We start from the raw sequence: 18,539 nt of genomic DNA, 5'->3' as shown, positions 1-18,539 counted from the left end.
TTTGTTTTCATTGTGGTTCATTTGTGGAGTCTAGCACTATGCAGTAGAATTTTCTGCAGTTGGAAATGTTCCAGTAAAGTAACCTCTAGCTACATTTGGTTGTTGAGCCCTCAGGATCTGGCAAGTGTGACCAAAGAACTGAAAATTTAACTTTATTCTATGACAAATTTAATTTAAATATAAACAATTACATGTGGCTAGTAGCTACTATATTAGACAGTGTACCAGATCATATCAATCATAAATCATCTCATTGCCAATGGGTTAGAGCTTCCTACAGGGTTAACAGTACAAAGCTTTTTACAAGATCTTCCTAGTAGAAAATGAGATCCATGTCTACCGAAGTCAGAGTCTCAATCTCTGTGCTATTAACACTTTGGGCTGGATAATTCTTTGTTGTATATACACTGTATGGAAGAGGGAGAGGTGGGCCTTGTACATAGAGAAGATGTTTAGCAGTAAGCCTGGCCTTTACTCCTAAATGACAGAAGCACCTCTACTCTATGACAACCAAGTGTCTTTAAACAATGTGCATTGCCAAATGACCTCTGGGACTTTAAGGAGCATCCACATAAGCATTACCTTTAAACTTGATCATTCCTGTTGGAATTCTGGCTACTTCCTCAGAGAGTCTGCCTCTAAGATGACCTGGCTCAATTAAGGAGACTCATTGACATGTCCCCTGGACTAGATATCTGAATATATGACTGTGAAATGAGGGGTAGAGAGAAAATAGTACAGTGAAAAAAGGAAGAAAACTAATTATATTACAGACACAAGAAAAAGATTAATTTTAAAATTCTATAATTTAAATTCTCACACTTTTACCTTTGCAAAATGACCTCATCTGTATTTCCTAATGTGTTTGATTACTTGGAATTACCACCCATTTAAAGAGTTTCTAACTTCATATCATTTTGGCATGTTTAATTTGACAAGTATTTAAAAAGCATTCTTAAATCTCACTTCTGTGAAACAAGAATAGAAATAAAAATCTCCTCTAAATTCAAGGGTCAGAATTACATTTCCTACCTCAAATGAAAGGAAGTTAGCTCAGTAGGGATATGTAGGGCAGCAACTAGGGAAGAGGACATCATATATGGATACAGATATTCTAGAAGCAATAGTCATATATAACCAGTCTTAGAATTCTGAGACTGGACTCAGATGTGAGTTCTAGTTTTTGGTCTAGCTTATTTAAACTGTGTGAACTTCGACAATAATGCTCATTCATTCTGAATGTTCTCATTTAATTGTACACAGGTGTGTCTAGCCAGGTACTTCATCTTTGATTTAGCGTGGAGTAATATGAAATGCTATCAGTGTTTAGATTGTGGCAATATTGTGAACATAGCTAGATAAATATTTCTTTATAATCTTACCAATGTAGTCTGTGCTACAGTAACTTATATTTATAATGAAGGCCGACAATATATAATATTATATATTATATAATACATAATATATAATAACTGCTTTCCAGAATACACAGTACATATTAAATTTTAGTCATATATTTCTCAATCTAAAAATTTCTACCCTAGTCTGCCAAATCAGAATTGATTGTACAGACTACCACTTAACAATGTACTAGTGACTTTATTTTTATTTTTAAGCTAAAATATAAAATACCTTTCATGTTTTTTTTAATACAACATTTGACAGTTTTTGTAAACAAATCAGCATGTGTTTACTAATGACTCAAGCAAACATTTCATTGCATTTATTCCCATTGAGTATACCAGGATGCATCTGTGGTTTGTTGGGGGCTCATCTTATATGTAGAGCTACATATGATAATAAGGAGAATATTCAGTTTAACAACTACCAAAATGCCTTTATTTGCAAGGGATTATTAATAAAATTGTATAAAGCATACTACAGTTCTATTCAAAAGATTTTAAATTTCTTGTATAATATTTATAAATATGTTTTAGATTTGAAATTAATTGTTCCTCCATTTTCAGAACAAAATATGAGGGAGTAAAATACCTATAACTTAAGCCAAAAGGAGGTTTTACTCTATAGTAAGTTGAGGAATACTATTTTGAAAATTGTGATGCTTCTAAATAAAAACAAGAACGCTTAATATGTTAATTAGATTGTAGCAATCATTCACTATGTGTATCTGTATCAAAACAACATGTTGTATATCTTAAATATATACAATTTTTACTTTAAAACAATCCAAAGACCAAGAATTCTGATTCTTGGAGAGGGAGTAAGGATTGTGAAAAGTGTGAACCTTTACAATTTTTTTTTAAAGATTTATTTATTTATTCGTGAGAGACACAGACTGAGAGCGTCCCTAAGTGTGAGGAGTTTATATAAAATTAAGAATTCGGGATCCCTGGGTGGCTCAGCAGTTTAGCGCCTGCCTTCGGCCCAGGGCGTGATCCTGGAGTCCCAGGATTGAGTCCCATGTCAGGCTTCCTGCGGGGAGCCTGCTTCTCCCTCTGCATGTGTCTCTGCCTCTCTCTCTCTCTCTCTCTCTCTCTGTGTGTGTGTGTCTCTCATGAATAAATAAATACATTTTTTTTAAAATTAAGAATTCAAGTTTTGAGGTAATAGGCAAGGAATTATAGAGCAAATTGTTACAGTAGTAAATCATGCTGTTTGAAATAAAATATGTGTCTTGAATCTTTAAAGGGTAAGCTATTTTTAAGAAAATGTGGAAAAGGGATCCCTGGGTGGCGCAGCGGTTTAGCGCCTGCCTTTGGCCCAGGGCGCAATCCTGGAGACCGGGGATCGAATCCCACGTCGGGCTCCCGGTGCGTGGAGCCTGCTTCTCCCTCTGCCTGTGTCTCTGCCTCTCTCTCTATCTCTCTGTGACTATCATAAATAAATACAAAAAAATTTTTTTAAAAAATGTGGAAAAATGTTTATATAACTACCATTTCAAAAATAGTACCAGTTTTATCATTGATGTTGTTGGCCTCATGCATAATATGGGAATCCCATGAATAATTTTTTGAAATGAGTGTATATTTACTGAGCAAAAGAGTTAGCCTAATTATTTTCCTCATTTATTTGGATAAAAAAGTTTGGCTTGATTAAGTATGCTACTATGATGCACACACAGACTGAGGCTATTAATAAAAATTGTCAGAAAATGAAGTATTTCCCACAGTGTTAACATTTATTAGTGTTACAAGAATTTAGAAATCCTAATATATAAATATTTTGATGATTATATTATTCAAATTCCATAAAGTACATTTATAATGGGATATAATTCCCAAACTCTGGGACTGATATAATTAAGAATAATTTTATTTTACTGCTGTTAGAAGACACCAAATATTTGGATCAATAAATGTTGATCAGGTTCAGGAAGTCATTGCTTATGTTGTGAGGACAGAAAATAGCTTTAAGATACACAGTTGCTTAAATTATAGCAATTTTATAGAAAAGTTGTAATCATAATGATAAGAGGACTTGTCAGAGTTGGAGGGGGGATCAATTAGGAGTTTGTGCTTTGCAGTGACTAGAAGCCCAAAAGAAATCTGCAAAACTGGGTGATGGACATTAAGGAGGGCATGTGATGGAATGAGCACTGGGTATTATAGAAGATTGATGAATCGCTGACCTTTATCTCTGAAACCAGTAATACATTATGTGTTAATTTTCCAATCAAACAAATGGCACTGATTCTATTTTGTTCCCCTACTGTAGATGAAGGAGGAATTGTAGGATAAATAACGGACACTTACTGAGTAGCCACTTTCTGTCAAAAACTATAAAGGTACTTTACATGCAGTGTTTTTTTTTTTTTTTAAGTTTATGGATCAGGTGTGATCTGCTTCTTAAATTTCAAATCAAATCAAATGCTCAAATCCCCAGACGTGTATGTCAGCAGGAGCTCAATTTCTGTTTCTTGAGTTGAACAATCCTTCTCCTAATATAGAGTCTAAATCTTCAGCTCCTTTACCCCTTCCTATATGGCACCTATGACCTTGTGCTTGGTGGCCTTTCCTGCCAGCAGTTCTTATCTATAACCATCACAGAACATCACTGAGTTTCTCATAATGTTTGACCTCAAAAGGGATTTGCAAGAGTTTCAACTTGTTTCTCTCATGTAGCTCATTGGCTCTATGGCACATTTATTTGTCTCCTCCCTGGTAAACAGAATTTGCAACCAAAGAATATTGAGAGGAGCCTTCTTTGCTAGGCTAAATTATATTGCAGATATATATCCCAAGGTTACAGGTGCCTTCTTTCTTCATGTTTGCATGACTGAGATGTGACATGTAAGAAGAAAAGGAAGGTGAATATGAAGAAAAAGATGAGAAGGAGAAGAAAAAGGAGAAAGAATTCATAAAAGAAGAAAGAAAGAATAGCTTTACAGAAGAATTTTTTTAAATAAAGAATCAGGTGTACTTTAAATATAATATCCCTGCAAGGTTATTAAAGTTCTCTCTCAGTTTCCAGTATTATTAAGGCTACATGTAAGGGTATACAGTGAGGAAAACTGTTATGTTCCATGGCATTAGGCACTATGTCATTTTACTAACAATATGAGTGGTATCTAGTGAATTATTCTCAAAATCATTTTATTTCTACATCTCTGAAGTATATGCTGGTTTTTTTTGTTTGTATGCTATCAGTTTAAAAATAGACGGCATATGATGTGCAAGAAAGAGATAAACGAAATGGAAAATTATTTTTTCTATAATAATGGAAATACACAGAGCCACATCATATCTAGAGGAAGAATGAGACACTGTATGAAAATTTAGAAAACAAATACTGCAAGGAAATATGTCAGTCATAATTAGTCAGAAAAACAAAATGCCCTTTTATTAAGGAGAGATTAAGGACTAATACAATGATTGGAATGGCTGATACAGTAAAGATGAGGAGACAGAAAATTTAGAATTACTACTCCCCAGGTAGAAATTGTAGTGGCTACGGTCAATTATACCATGCTCAATTGACTGATTTCCATGAGAACACTTGGTCAAGTGATTTTAAGGCTATTCGACAAATGCAAAATCTCTTCACAGCAATACCTAGATTAGCGTTTTATTGAGCAACTGGAAAAAGGTATGTGTATACCAGGGGATGCAAATCTAGGGAGGCATCTTAGTATTCTATTACAATGCCTACAGCCTGTAGGTCAATTATTTTTCTCTTAGAGGGACTGTTACAAATATGCCCAAAAACACATGCAGAAAAATATGTATAAAATGGACAAAATGAAAACAATCTTAATGTAAATGTCAACAAAGTAATCGGAAGGTAAAATGTGTTCTTTTCATAAAATGTGAAAGGTGAAATTAAGCCGCATGATCCAATATGGATGAATCTCAGAAATACAGTGCTTAAATAATTGCCAGTTATAGCAGAATTCATAAGGTATGATATCATGTACAATAGATATTATCTGCAAAACTTATCATATATATGTTAAGTATACCAAAGCAAATGATTTCTATAAATCATTAATAAAAACCTAATACAAGTAAAGATATGGACAGGAATGTCACAAAACAGGAAACTTGAATTTAACATAAAAACATATTCTCACTAGAAATTTAGAAAATGAAAATTAATATAACTAAATACTATTTAACTCCCCTCTGAAGGCCCAAAATATAAAATATGGAAGGCCTAGTATTGGTTAAGAATATTAATGAACATGCATATCGATGTAACTACTTTGGTTCAACATTTGAAAATCAATGTAACCTACCATATGAACAGGCTAAAGAATAAATATATCATCACATCAATTGACACATAGAGAGGATATGACAAAATCCAACATCTTATTCATGACAAAAACTCTTCAGCAACCTGAAAATAAAGTGGAACTTCTTCAATTTGATAAAGAACATCTACACAGAACCTATAGCTAACATCATACTTATCATTGAAAAACAGTGTTTCATCCTCATATCGGGAACAAGACAAGGATGCCCATTCTCACTACTTTTATTCAACTTAGTATTAGGCATTCTAGTCCCTGAAATAAGGTGAGGAGGAGAAGAGGAAGAAGAAGGAGAAGGAGAAGGAGAAGAAGAAGAAATAAAAGGTATCAGATTGGTTGGAAAGGAAGAAATGGAGTTGTCACTATTTGCAGATGACATGCTTGTCTATATAGAAAATACCAAAGTATCTAAAAGAAAAAACAAAGTAAAAACCTAGAACTAATAAATGAGATTAGCAATTTGTAGGATACAAAATTAACGCACAAAAATCAATTGTATACCCATAGATTAGCCATGAAGATGGAAATGAAATTAAAAATACAATACCATTTATAATTACAAGGAAAATGTAGTATTTAGGTATAATTCTAACAAATATGTACGTTAAAAATTCCTGTGAGAAATCTACTTCCATCCTGGTCAACAGCCTCAGGATGCTAGGGTGGACAAAATACCAGTTTCATTGTCACCTCTGTGATCTCTTCTTGTCAGCGTCGTCTTCACTCTGAGAATGTTACTAACCCCTGAATCTCTCTCCTGGTTTTCTTTTAGTTATTTTCCATCATTTTTCTTCTTTGGTGGAGAGGAGCACCCGTCCATGATAGGGTTCATGTTTGCATTTACCTAGAATTTGAAGGGATTTCTGATGCTTGAGAGTCTCACTTTTTCATCCTTTCTTTCCTGTTCAGCATACTAGACAAAAATGTCTTGACTGTTGTCCACAAATCTACAGTATTTTCTCCACTTCATTTTTCAAAAAGAGCAACAGATAAATAATACACTTCCATCTGGGTTTCTTGGTTTGTGGCTTCCCAGTACAGTCTTACTTCGTCTGCCGCTCTTCCTGCCTTTCTCAACTATTTTAAAGATGTGTGTGTCCCACTGTTTCTCCTATGCATGCCCTAAAAGATTGAGATGTAGTGTGTTCATGTAGATCTAACAGAGGCAGCTGAGTGAATGGAAGAATATTTGTGTGTTTCATAATGGCCCTGATTCCATTAATAGATGTTTGAATATTTTTTAGCGTAATGTATGTGTGTGTGTGTGTGTGTGTGTGCAACCTTATGAAACATGTTCTCTTTTCAAGGTTTAGCAATAGCCAGTTATAGTAGGTGCTGCTATAGTTGCTGTTTAGCATGGTGATTGCAGAGTGACCAATCACACAGGACACTGAGGGTTTTCAGATGAGATAGAGGGAAGCAATGATCATTGTCTTTACAAAATAATTGCAATACCTTAAAAAATACTGATGAAATAAACCAAAGAAGACTGTATTAAATAGGAATATAAACTTTTCATGGATTGAAAGATTCAATGTAGTAGAGATGTCGATTCTCCCCGAATTGATCTATAGGTTTACTGTAATGACTATAAAAATCCCAGCAAGGTTTTTTTTTTTGTAGATAGAAAAGCTTATTCTAAAATTTATGTAGGAAGGAAGAGCCCTTAGAATAGCTAAGACAATGAAAAAGAATAAAGTAAGAGAAATCTTTCTTCCTAATATTAAGTCCCACTATATAACTATAGTTATCAAGACAGTGTTGTATTAGCAGAGGAAAAGAATAGAAAATGCAGAGGTAGGCCTAATAATATGCCCAATTGATTTTTACAAAGGTGCAAAAGCAATTCAATGGAGCAATTCAATTCAAAGTGTAACCATTTCAACAAATAGTGCTACAACAATTGGACATCCTTAGGCAAAGCAACAACAAAGAATGTTGAATAAACATTACACCTTATAGAAAAATTAACCTTAAAACATCACATTCTTAAATGTTTAATGAAAACATTAAAACTTTGTAAAAAAAAAAGAAATAGGAGAAAAATCTTTGGAATCTAGGGTTAGACAAATACTTCTTAGACTTTAGACCAAAACCATGAGCTATAAAAGGAAAGAGTGATAAATTGGATATTATCAAAATTAATATCATTGCTCTGTGAACAATCTTATTAAGAGAATGAAAAAAGGGACACCTGAGTGGCTCAGTCAGTTCAGCATCTGCCTTCAGCTCAGGTCATGATCCCAGGGTCCTGGGAAGAGCCTTAAGTTGGCTCCCTACTCAGCGGGGAGTCTGCTTCTCCTTCTGACCCTCCCTCTGCTCATGCACTCACACATAAGCTATCTAACGAAGGAGTAGTATCTAGAATATATAAGAACTGTCAAAACTCAACAATAAAAAACAATTGATCCAATCAGAAAATGGGCAAAACATACAGTGACATTTCACTCTGGAGGATATGGATAGCATATTATCACATAAAAGATATTCAACCTCATTAGCCATTAAGGGAATGAAACATAAAACCACAATGAGATATCACCACATAACTCTCAGAATGGCTAAAAAAAAATAATAACAATGCCAAACGCTGGTGAGGATGTGGAGAAACTAGATCACTCATATATTACTGGGGCGGATGCAAAATGTTGCAGCAGAAAAGAGTTTGACAGTTTCTTATAAAGCTAAACATGCAATTACTATACAACCCAGCAACTATGCTCTTGGGAATATATCCCAGAGAAATGAAAACTTACATTTACACCAAAACCTGTATACTACTTGACTGCTCATACAGCTTTATTTGTAATAACCAAAAACAGATTATCATTCAGTGGGTGAATGATTAAACAAACTGGTAATCCATATCATAGAATATTATTCAGCATAAAAAGATGAAATATTGATATGCAAAACAGGTGAATGATCTCCAGGGAATTATACTGATTGACAAAAAACAATGCCCCAAAGATTACAAAGTATATTATTCCATTTATATAACATCCTTGAAATGACAAAATTATAGAAAGGAAAATGAGACTAGTGTTTTTGCATGAGATGGGGACAAAAGGGTGGTAGCTATAAAGGATGACATGAGGGACCTGTGTGGTGATGAAATTATTCATATTTATTTTGACTCTATTAGTTTCAATATCCTATTTAATAGACAGTAAGTAATGATTTACAAATGTTGCCATTGGGGGAAACTGGATAAAGGATACCCAGGATCTCTCTGTATTGTTTCTTAGCTGCATGTGAACCTATAATTATCTCAAAATAAGTATTTTAATTTTAAAAACTAATGTAATTAATGGTTAAACTTCCAGGCTGCAGAGACATACCATTGGGTTTAATCCTGAGTGTATATCCTGTCATCTTTTTAGGTAAGTTTATTTTCTCTGTGCCTTAACTTCCTCATCTTTAAAATAATAGTAATAGAATTTACCTCAAGAAAAAAAAAAAAATAGAATTTACCTCAAGAGGAGTTACTTACACACTTTCAATAAACTAATGCCTTTAAAGTACACAGAACAGTGCTTCTCAGAGATTTATGTTCAACAAATGTAGCTTTATTATGATTATTATGGTTATATGTATGTTCATGCTTATGAAAATTTCTGAACCTTGCTTGGGATAGGTAAATACCAACTGCAGCACAAGGGTTACTTTTATTTATTTATTTATTTATTTATTTATTTATTTATTTATTTATTTTTAAGGGTTACTTTTAGAGGTAGAAATGAGAATGAAATGAAAGGTAAAACTTTAGTTGTGCATATTTTATACCTTTAAAAAATAGTAGGGGTAAAGCAAATATGGCAACTATTCAGTTAAAAGATATGGATTTTAGTTATTCTTTATCTTGATATATGGTTATATGATTTACAGATTTAAATTTTATTCTTAAAACACAGGTGAATATATTTTATTTTTGTCTTATATATTGTATATTATGTATCTATTTTAAACTGTTATGTTTTATATTTTTGACATCCTGTAATTGGAAAATAACTGATTTTTTTTAACAAACTCATTGCATAATTAAATCTTAATCATTGTCTAGAAATAGGCTCTTTCACTGCAGTCTTGATTTTCGATTACTTTATAAACACAGAGTACTCTAATCCTAAATTTACTTTTTATTGATGGCCAAATAAAATATTGTGAAATTGATCTATTGTCCTAGAAATCAATAATATTCCCTGGCATTACTAAATTTTTCAGAGTTTAAGTTACTCTCTGAATTCTCCCAGTTGCAATGTTTTTTTTGACATAGTTGTTGACATCTCTGGTTTCTCCATTCTTGCCAACTGTTACTCTCAGTTGGAGGCTTCTCTCATTTCTCTTTCATCCACATCTATAATGTTGTCCTTATTATAGAAAGATATTAAGTCTGATAGAAAATAAACAGATCAACAATCCTGTTTAATATTTTAGGCATAATTCTAAGTGAATGGCCTCATCATGCCTACATACAGATTTTCCCTGACCTGGAAAAGAATTTCATACGATTAGTTACTTTTTCTTTCTTTCTTTCTTTCTTTCTTTCTTTCTTTCTTTCTTTCTTTCTAAGATTTTATTTATTGATTCATGAGAAACAGAGAGACAGAGAAGTAGAGACACAGGCAGAGGGAGAAGTAGGCTCCATGCAGGGAGCCCGACGTGGAACTCGATCCTGGGTCTCCAGGATCATGCACTGGGCTGAAGGCAGCGCTAAACTGCTGAGCCGCCCAGGCTGCCCACACTTTTTCTTTCACCTGGTGGACATTGATGTCACTAATCACCATGTTTAGGACCCTGATCAACATTATTAAAATTTGCTTCAAATCTAGGTAAGCTACAGTGTCCGGTTTATTAAAATGTATTTTAGCCTTTAATGTTTATTTTTTAAGATAATTGGATCAGAACTCAAACCTTAAATGAGTGATAATCTACTCATATTAACTCATATCTAATATGTTAATATATTAGTGATATCATTGTCCTTTTTGATCCAACTCATTCTTGTTTAAACAGTATTTATGAGTGTCTAATATAGGCTGGGCAATTTCTACATACTTAATGTACAGAAATAACGGACAGGATACCTGAAATTCAGATGTGTATCATTTTAGACACAAAGTATTATAAGCTTTGCTTATTTTAAACTGACAAAGAAATGGGAAATTGGGATGCCTGGGTGGCTCAGCGGTTAAGCGCCTGTCTTCAGTTCAGGGTGTGATCCTGGAGTCCCGGGATGGAGTCCCACATCGGGCTCCCTGCATGGAGCCTGCTTCTCCCTCTGCCTAGTCTCTGCCTCTCTCTCTCTGTGTGTCTCTCATGAATAAATAAATAAAATATTTAAAAAAAGAAATAGGAAATTACAGTTATATTGATTGTTTGACTCAAAATGCTGGAATTTTGCTTCATACTTCCTTAAAGATAAGGAAGTAAATTTTAGATAATATGTTCATTTAACTCAGAATACTATGCAGAAAGGACTTTGTGGCAAAAATCTATGTAAGACCAAACTATGTATAATCTATTGTCTTAGTTATAAGAATTTCTCCTTTTGCTTATTAATAAGTAGTAAAAAGGAGCAAGATTTATAAATGTAACAATTTATCCATAGAAATATTACTTTTTTATTACTTTATTAAACTTTTCTGATAGAAATGTAAATGATCACTTAGCATATAAAATAACCCCACTGGGCTTATTCATTTGATCCAACATTATTTCTATTTCTATGCAAATTTGTCTATTCTATCTCACAACTTATGTTGCTCAGAAAACTGCAATTCCCTGAGTCTGTTTGTTCAGTTTTCAGACTTGAAAACTACAAGTAAGGAAAGCATGCAACCAATAGATTCTATTCAAACCAATGTGAAGAGTTGTTCTTCCACACTATCTTAGTCAGTTTGGGCTACTTTAACAAAAATACCATATACTGAGTGTCTCAAACAACATTTGTTTCTCACAGTCCTAGAGAAGAGAAGTCTGAGTTTGAGATGCCAGCATGGTCAGGATCTGTTGAGGGTCCTCTTCCAGGTTGTAGACTGCTGGCTTCTCATTTTATCATCACATGTTAGGAAGAGAGCTAGAGAGTTCACTGTAATCTGTTTTATAAGGGCACTAGACCCATTCATGAGGGTTTTACCCTCATAATCTCATCATCTACCAAAAGCTCCATCTCTTTATAGCATCACATCAGGGTTTGGATTTCAACACATAAATTTTAAGGGAATGCTAACATTAAGTCCACAATGCACACACACACACAGTAGTGGGGAAATAGATGCTTACAAGATTTAAATAGGACATGATAAGTACTATAATAGAGGAATTTAAATAGTCATATAGGTTAACAAAAGTAGTATATTTAATTGAACCTCCAAGAGTTATGGAAATTTACCTGGAGGAAATGATCCTTGAGTTAGGTCTCAAAAGTTGATAATGAATAGTCAGGAAAAAAGTTACAGAAGGGTTTGCAAGAAGATGAAACATGGGAGAAAAGGTACAGTGGTATATAGTTGCTGAGTGTCAAGGCCTAAAAATATTCAGTATTTCTATTGTACAAAATGAATTCTGAAAAATAGTAAGAAATAAAGCTGGAAGAGAAAATAAACAATTTCAGATTACCTAAGACTTTTGTATGTCATGGCAAGTACTTTACTTTTATATTAACAAGGAAGAAACATTGGAGTTTTTTAAGTATAAAAGTCGGATGGTTAATTTGAATTCTAAGTAAATCAATTAGGAAGTGGGATGGGCAATGGATTTGAAAAGCATCATACTAGAAGAAGAGATCATTTTCAGAACTATATCCAAGCCAGAGTTGATGAGGACCCAATTAGAACAATAGTATTTGAAGATGAAAGGGTGGATTCCATAAATATCTGGGCAATGATATTGATAGAACTTGGTGATTAGTAAGGAGTAAGAGAGACAGAGTAGTTGTGTTGGTTATTCATTGCCACATAGCAAATTACCCCAAAAAGTAGTGGCTAGAAACAACAACATATGTTTATTATTTCACACAGTTTCTGTGGGTCAGAATACTGGAGCAGCTTGCCTAGGTGGTTTAGGCTCAGGTCTTCCCATGTGGTTGTAGTCATGATGTCACCTAGTGCTGCATGTTAGCTGGCCTGTGGTTGAAGGATCTGTTTCAAAGTAGCTGACTTACATGGCTGTTGAAGGAGGCCTATTTCTTGCTAGCTATGGCAAGAGGACTAATTCCCTTGCCAGTGAGCACCTCCGTAGGGTTACTTGACTATCTCCATGAAATGGTGGCTGGCTTTCCATACAACCACTTATCTAAGAAATAGGAAAATGTATAAGCTTCAAACTTTTTTATGATCTAGCTTTGAAGTCAAATAAACATTTGTGCAGTATTCGACTGGCTACATAGGTAGGGGATAAACACACAAAAGTATGAATAACATGAAGCAAGACTCATTGTAGACAGAGTGGTCAGTAATCCCACATTTTTATCATCAGTGTTTAATTGGATTATGGTAAGCAATAGAAGAGGAGTAGGGTTACTGAGGTTTTTGTTTGCACTGTGTGTGTGTGTGTTTCTAGAAAGTAGAAGGTAATAAGTCCAGTTTTGGAAATTATCCAGCTAATGCTAGATAATATGTTTCTGAAGTCCAGTACATGATTAGTGATGGAGAAATATATTTGAGAAGCATCAGCATATACACGGTATTTTAAATCTTAAGATTAGGGAGGTTTATCCACGTAGAGCATAAAAATAGATAAAAGGAAATAACATTGTTTTTTAAAAAATTGAGTAAAGGGATGGAAGGTCATGGAAGAGATAAAGCAAGATGATCAGAGAGTTAGAAATAATAAAGATTAGCAATGTAGAGATAAACAAAATAGTTTAATAAAGTGAAGAGTCAGCAGTGTCAAAGCAGAAACATACAGTGAAATATGTCCATTGGATGTAGCGATATTTATGCCACTAATAATATTGCTAGAGCAATTTCAAGTGTGGAAGTAGAGGAGCAGAAAACATATAACAGAGGGTTAAGTACAGGTAAATTAAATAAAACTGTTTAATTTTGAGCCAGTTATATTCCGTTCTAGTAAGATAAACCCTTCAGCATATTGAAGGCAGAGGAATTTTAATATTGGGAATGATTACATAGGTAATAGAATTCTGCAAAACCAAACAGGAGATCATCAGGCAACTCAGAGATTAGCAATCTCAAAAACTGCTTCAGTGCCTTTGCTGAAGACATATAGGGAGGAGATGGGGTTACTGAAACCCAGAATCCAGGGTCTCTTGGAGGAGTTGGAATCAATTCTTGTAAGAACTAGAGCCACAGAGGAGAAGCAGCTACTGCTGAAAATGCCCCATTAGTAGGCAGAGAGTGAGAAGCACCCTTTTTCTCCCTTTTTCTGATAATGCCTCCCATCAGCAGACTACAGTTGAAGCTAGCTGACCCAGGAATCTGGGAGAAATATTTCTCCTGGGGTCAGCCCCGATGTCCTATAAAACTAAAAAGGAGAGAAATGTATTTGAGAACAAACAGAGGAACAGCAGACACATTTTTTTTTTTTTTTACTTTCCACCTTGTAAAGACAAACCAAATTAGAAGCCCTGCATGAGAAACTTTGTAGAACTTTAATGCATAATGAAAAATGAACTTCACTTAAAATATTTCAAAGACTGAGGCCTATGCTCTAGGTAAAATACCCATAAATTGAAGAGCTTTCATCTCAGCACTTTTAATGTAGAAAGATTCAGCCTGACTTGAAATAATTGGGCTTGACATTATCTCCCATAATACAGGAAATCATCAAGAATTCCCTGCACAGAATACACTCATGAAAGATTTAGAATCCATTTTATTCTAATTAAATATTTCCTTTTTTGATTTAGTGAATTTTTCATTTTTAAAAGATATGGAATAGTAATAAAATGAGATGTATTTAGAAATTAACCATAGCCATAAGATAGAATAGCATGTAAAATATAATTTTATCATTTAGGTTATTATAGATACTTGTCCATCAAAATGTTAAATATTATTGATTAAAATATACAGCAGTATACAATTATAGTGGGTATTAAAATTCTCACAACATCCTTTCCCCTCTCCCTGAATCCAAACAGAATCTTTATTTACATTAAACATTTGATACTTTCATTCCATGTACCTCAGAAGAATCTGACCCCACAAGTCTCGGTGTGAAAGCCTGATTGGCTTAAGCTAATTAGCACATATGAAACTGGACAGAAATGAACAAGTGACATAAATGGATAGTTGGAAGGAGGCAGGGATAAAAAGATCTCTTGGAGTGCTAAAACATAAGAGTTTTTTCTTATCCTATGCAAATTGTTATATGCTGTTGTGGAGCCCAAAACTGCAGCTACCTTGCTACTAAGCTGAGGACAAAGAGAGGATTGACCAACGTCAAAATGATTTTAAGAAAACAAAGTAAAAGTTGTAGGCATAAGCCAAACCTGAAGCCTCACTTACAATTTCACTGCTAGCTATATGAGGAAATAAAATTCTTTATTTTTTAGGACAGTTTAAGTTGTGTTTTCTTTCATCGGCTGCCAAAAATATCTTAAATCACCGTATAAAGTGTGCTTGTATATAAATATGCATATATAAATAAACATATATATGTTTCTAACCTTATTAATTTATACTTCATCCTTGTATTATATATATATATAATTTTAAGCATTTCAAATAGTAATAGATATTTTTAAAAATCCCCACATAACAACCTATATGCTACATCTATTTATTATCTTATATAACCATTATATCTGACATATTAATTTTAGGAGAATAATTTTAACTCAGTGAAGTATTTTCACTCTTTCACTTCAAATCTGGTGTCCAAAATCAAATGTTTCTTCACACTTGAATTGATCTTTTCTGCCTTTTTGTCAGTTGTCTTAACCATATACAAATGAGCCATCTTCTGCTTGCAGGACCATTAACAAAATAAAATTAATAAATCTTAGAATTTAACTTAAAATTCCAGTAAAATTCCAGTAGGATGGTAGATACTAGGGAAGAATTTCTCAACTCTCTTGGAATCACTTACTTTTTAAAAATAAAATGAAATGCACTGAACCTTCCCCATGGAGAAAATCTATACAATGTATTAATACATAAAAAAATCATATACACTATACTAGATTCCCAGACTGACAATAGTCCTTTCAGTATAGTATCATTTATTCAGTAGCAAGATACAATTGGAGAAAAAAAACAATCAGTTAATGCACATTATTTACTAAATTTTTAATAGATCCAACAGATATCCCTATTCTTCAGTGAGGGAGAATCTGTTTTAAACTTCTCAGGATACAAAGGAGGAGTTAAAATGGTGGAGAAGTAGGAGCACCCTAGGCTTGCCCCTTCCCTCAAACACAGCTAGATAACTATCAAATCATTCTGAATACCCAAGAAATCGATCTGACAACTGACAGAACAAACTGCACAACTAAAGGGAGAGAAGGGGCCACATCATGGAAGGTAGGAGGTGCAGAGATATGGTTTGAGGCAGAAACAGATCACTGGTGCTGTGGAGGGGAGGAAGCCCTGGTTGTGAAGAAAGATGAGAGAGAGGAGTACACTGGGGAGTGCACAAGGAGAACACTTCCCAAAGTCATTGACTGAAAAAATAAGAGGGGCTTATTTTTGTGAGTTTTTTGTGACCAGTAGCTCCAAGATTGGAGTGTTAGAGGTCTCCAGTGTGGCTGGTATGGAGCCCTGAGGGCCCTATAGAAAGGGCAGGCAGGTAGCCCAGGGGCAGACGACATGATCTGAGGATCACCTAAGACACACTGGGAGAGACTGTTCCCTCTTCTTGGAGCACATCTGAGAGAGGTGGCATTGCCTTTCTAGGGACAAAGGAGTGCGGTGGGTGTCATTTCCCTACCCCTAACCCTTGGCATAGGCACAGAGACACTTGCTGAGGATGGCTAAACTGGACACTGGTTATTTAGCCTGCTTTGCTCCAGATAGCACACTCCTGTGCTCTGGTGTGACTACCCTTCTGGGTCAAACATGCACAGTGAGACCCTTCCGCAGAAGACCGGCACAAGTCCTCACCACACCATTTCCCTAAAGTTTGGAGTTTTACAACTCAGCAGGCCTGGCTGGGATAGAGCCCAAAATATACCCTGTTCCTCCAGGCAAGCATGCAATCCAGACACAGACAGTGTGAAAGCAGTGATCTGAAAAACACCTAGGACATATTCATCTCTAAGGATGAAGGAGATGGCTGGTACCATTTCTCTCCCCTGTCCCTCAATATAAATCAACTTCAGTAAAACAGCACAGTGCCAACCTGGCTGCCTAACCTGCTTACACTAAGTTTTGACCCTCTGCACTCTGTTGGTACTTCTTTTCTTGGGCAAGTGTGCCTAAGCACCAGTGCAGCAGGCTCCTCCCTCCGAAGACCAGCACAAAGCCCCCCCCACACACCATGTCCACTGACCATAGAGTTCTGCAAAGCTTCAGCTCTGTGGAAATAACATCAGGTCTCTTTTAACAAACAGAGCAGAGCACAACACATCTAGTTAAAACTCACCACATTCTGACCAAGGTCCAAAAACTTCCATTGCAGGCAAGGAGAGACTCTGCAGAGGACTGACCTGAGAGATATAGCAGGCATAGAGAGCAGTAGAGTGCACACAGCACACACGAGAGACACTTCCTAAGGCACTAGGCATTGGACAATGTAGGACTTCCTCTTCATAAAGCCATTACTCTCAGGGGCAGGAAACATAACAGGCTTTCTTAACACAGAGAAGAAGACAGAGACCTAGACCAAATGCCAAGATATAGGAATTCATCCCAAAAGAAAGAAAAAGAAAAAGCCATGGCCCAGGGTCTAATTTAAACAGATACCTGACCCAGAATTTAAAGCAACAATCATAACAAACTCAGTGACTCCATTAAGTGTAACATTCATATCATAAGAGTCCCAGAAGAAGAATGGGAAAGGGGAGCAGTAGGTTTATTTGAGGAAAATATAGCTGAAATCTTCCCTAATCTGGGGAAGGAAACAGACATCTAAATCTAGGAGACACAGAGAACTCCCATCAAAATCAACAAAAGCAGGCCAATACCAAGACATATTGTACTTAAATTTGCAAAATATAGATATAAAGAAAAAAAATCCTAAAAGCAGCAAAAGAAGTACCTAACTTAAGAGAGGAGACCAATAAGGTTAGCATATCTTTTTTTTTTTTTTAAGGTTAGCATATCTATCCACAGAAGCTTAGCAGACCAGAAGAAAGTTGCATGATATTTTCAACTTGCTGAATGGGAAAAATCTACACCCAACATTATTCTATCTAGCAAGGCTATCTTTCAGAATAGAAGGAGAGATAAAGAGTCTCCCAAGCAAAAGCTACATGAGTTCATGACCATTAAACCAGCCCTACAAAAATATTAAAGGGAGCTCTTTGAGTGAGAAAGAAAGACCGAAAGCAACAAAGACTAGAAAGGAACAGAGAAAATCTCCAGAAAAAATGACAAAACAAGTAATAAAGTGGCACTAAATTCATATCTATCAATAATTACTTTGAATGCAAATGGACTAAATGGTCCAATCAAAAGATATAGAGTATCAGAATTGATTAAAATACAAGACCCATCTAGATTAGTTTTAAACCTAAAGATACCTGCAGATTGAAGGTGAAGGGATGGAAAAACATTTATCATGCAAATGGACACCAAAAGAAAGCCAGAGTAGCAATACTCATATCAGACAAACTAGATGTTAAACCAACGACTGTAACAAGAGATGCAGAAGGGCACTATATAATAATAAAGAAGACTATACAACAAAAAGATAAAAT

Source organism: Vulpes lagopus, chromosome X, assembly GCF_018345385.1.
Source record: "Vulpes lagopus strain Blue_001 chromosome X, ASM1834538v1, whole genome shotgun sequence".
Taxonomy (NCBI): domain Eukaryota; kingdom Metazoa; phylum Chordata; class Mammalia; order Carnivora; family Canidae; genus Vulpes; species Vulpes lagopus.
Note: the sequence above shows the minus strand (reverse complement) of the source record.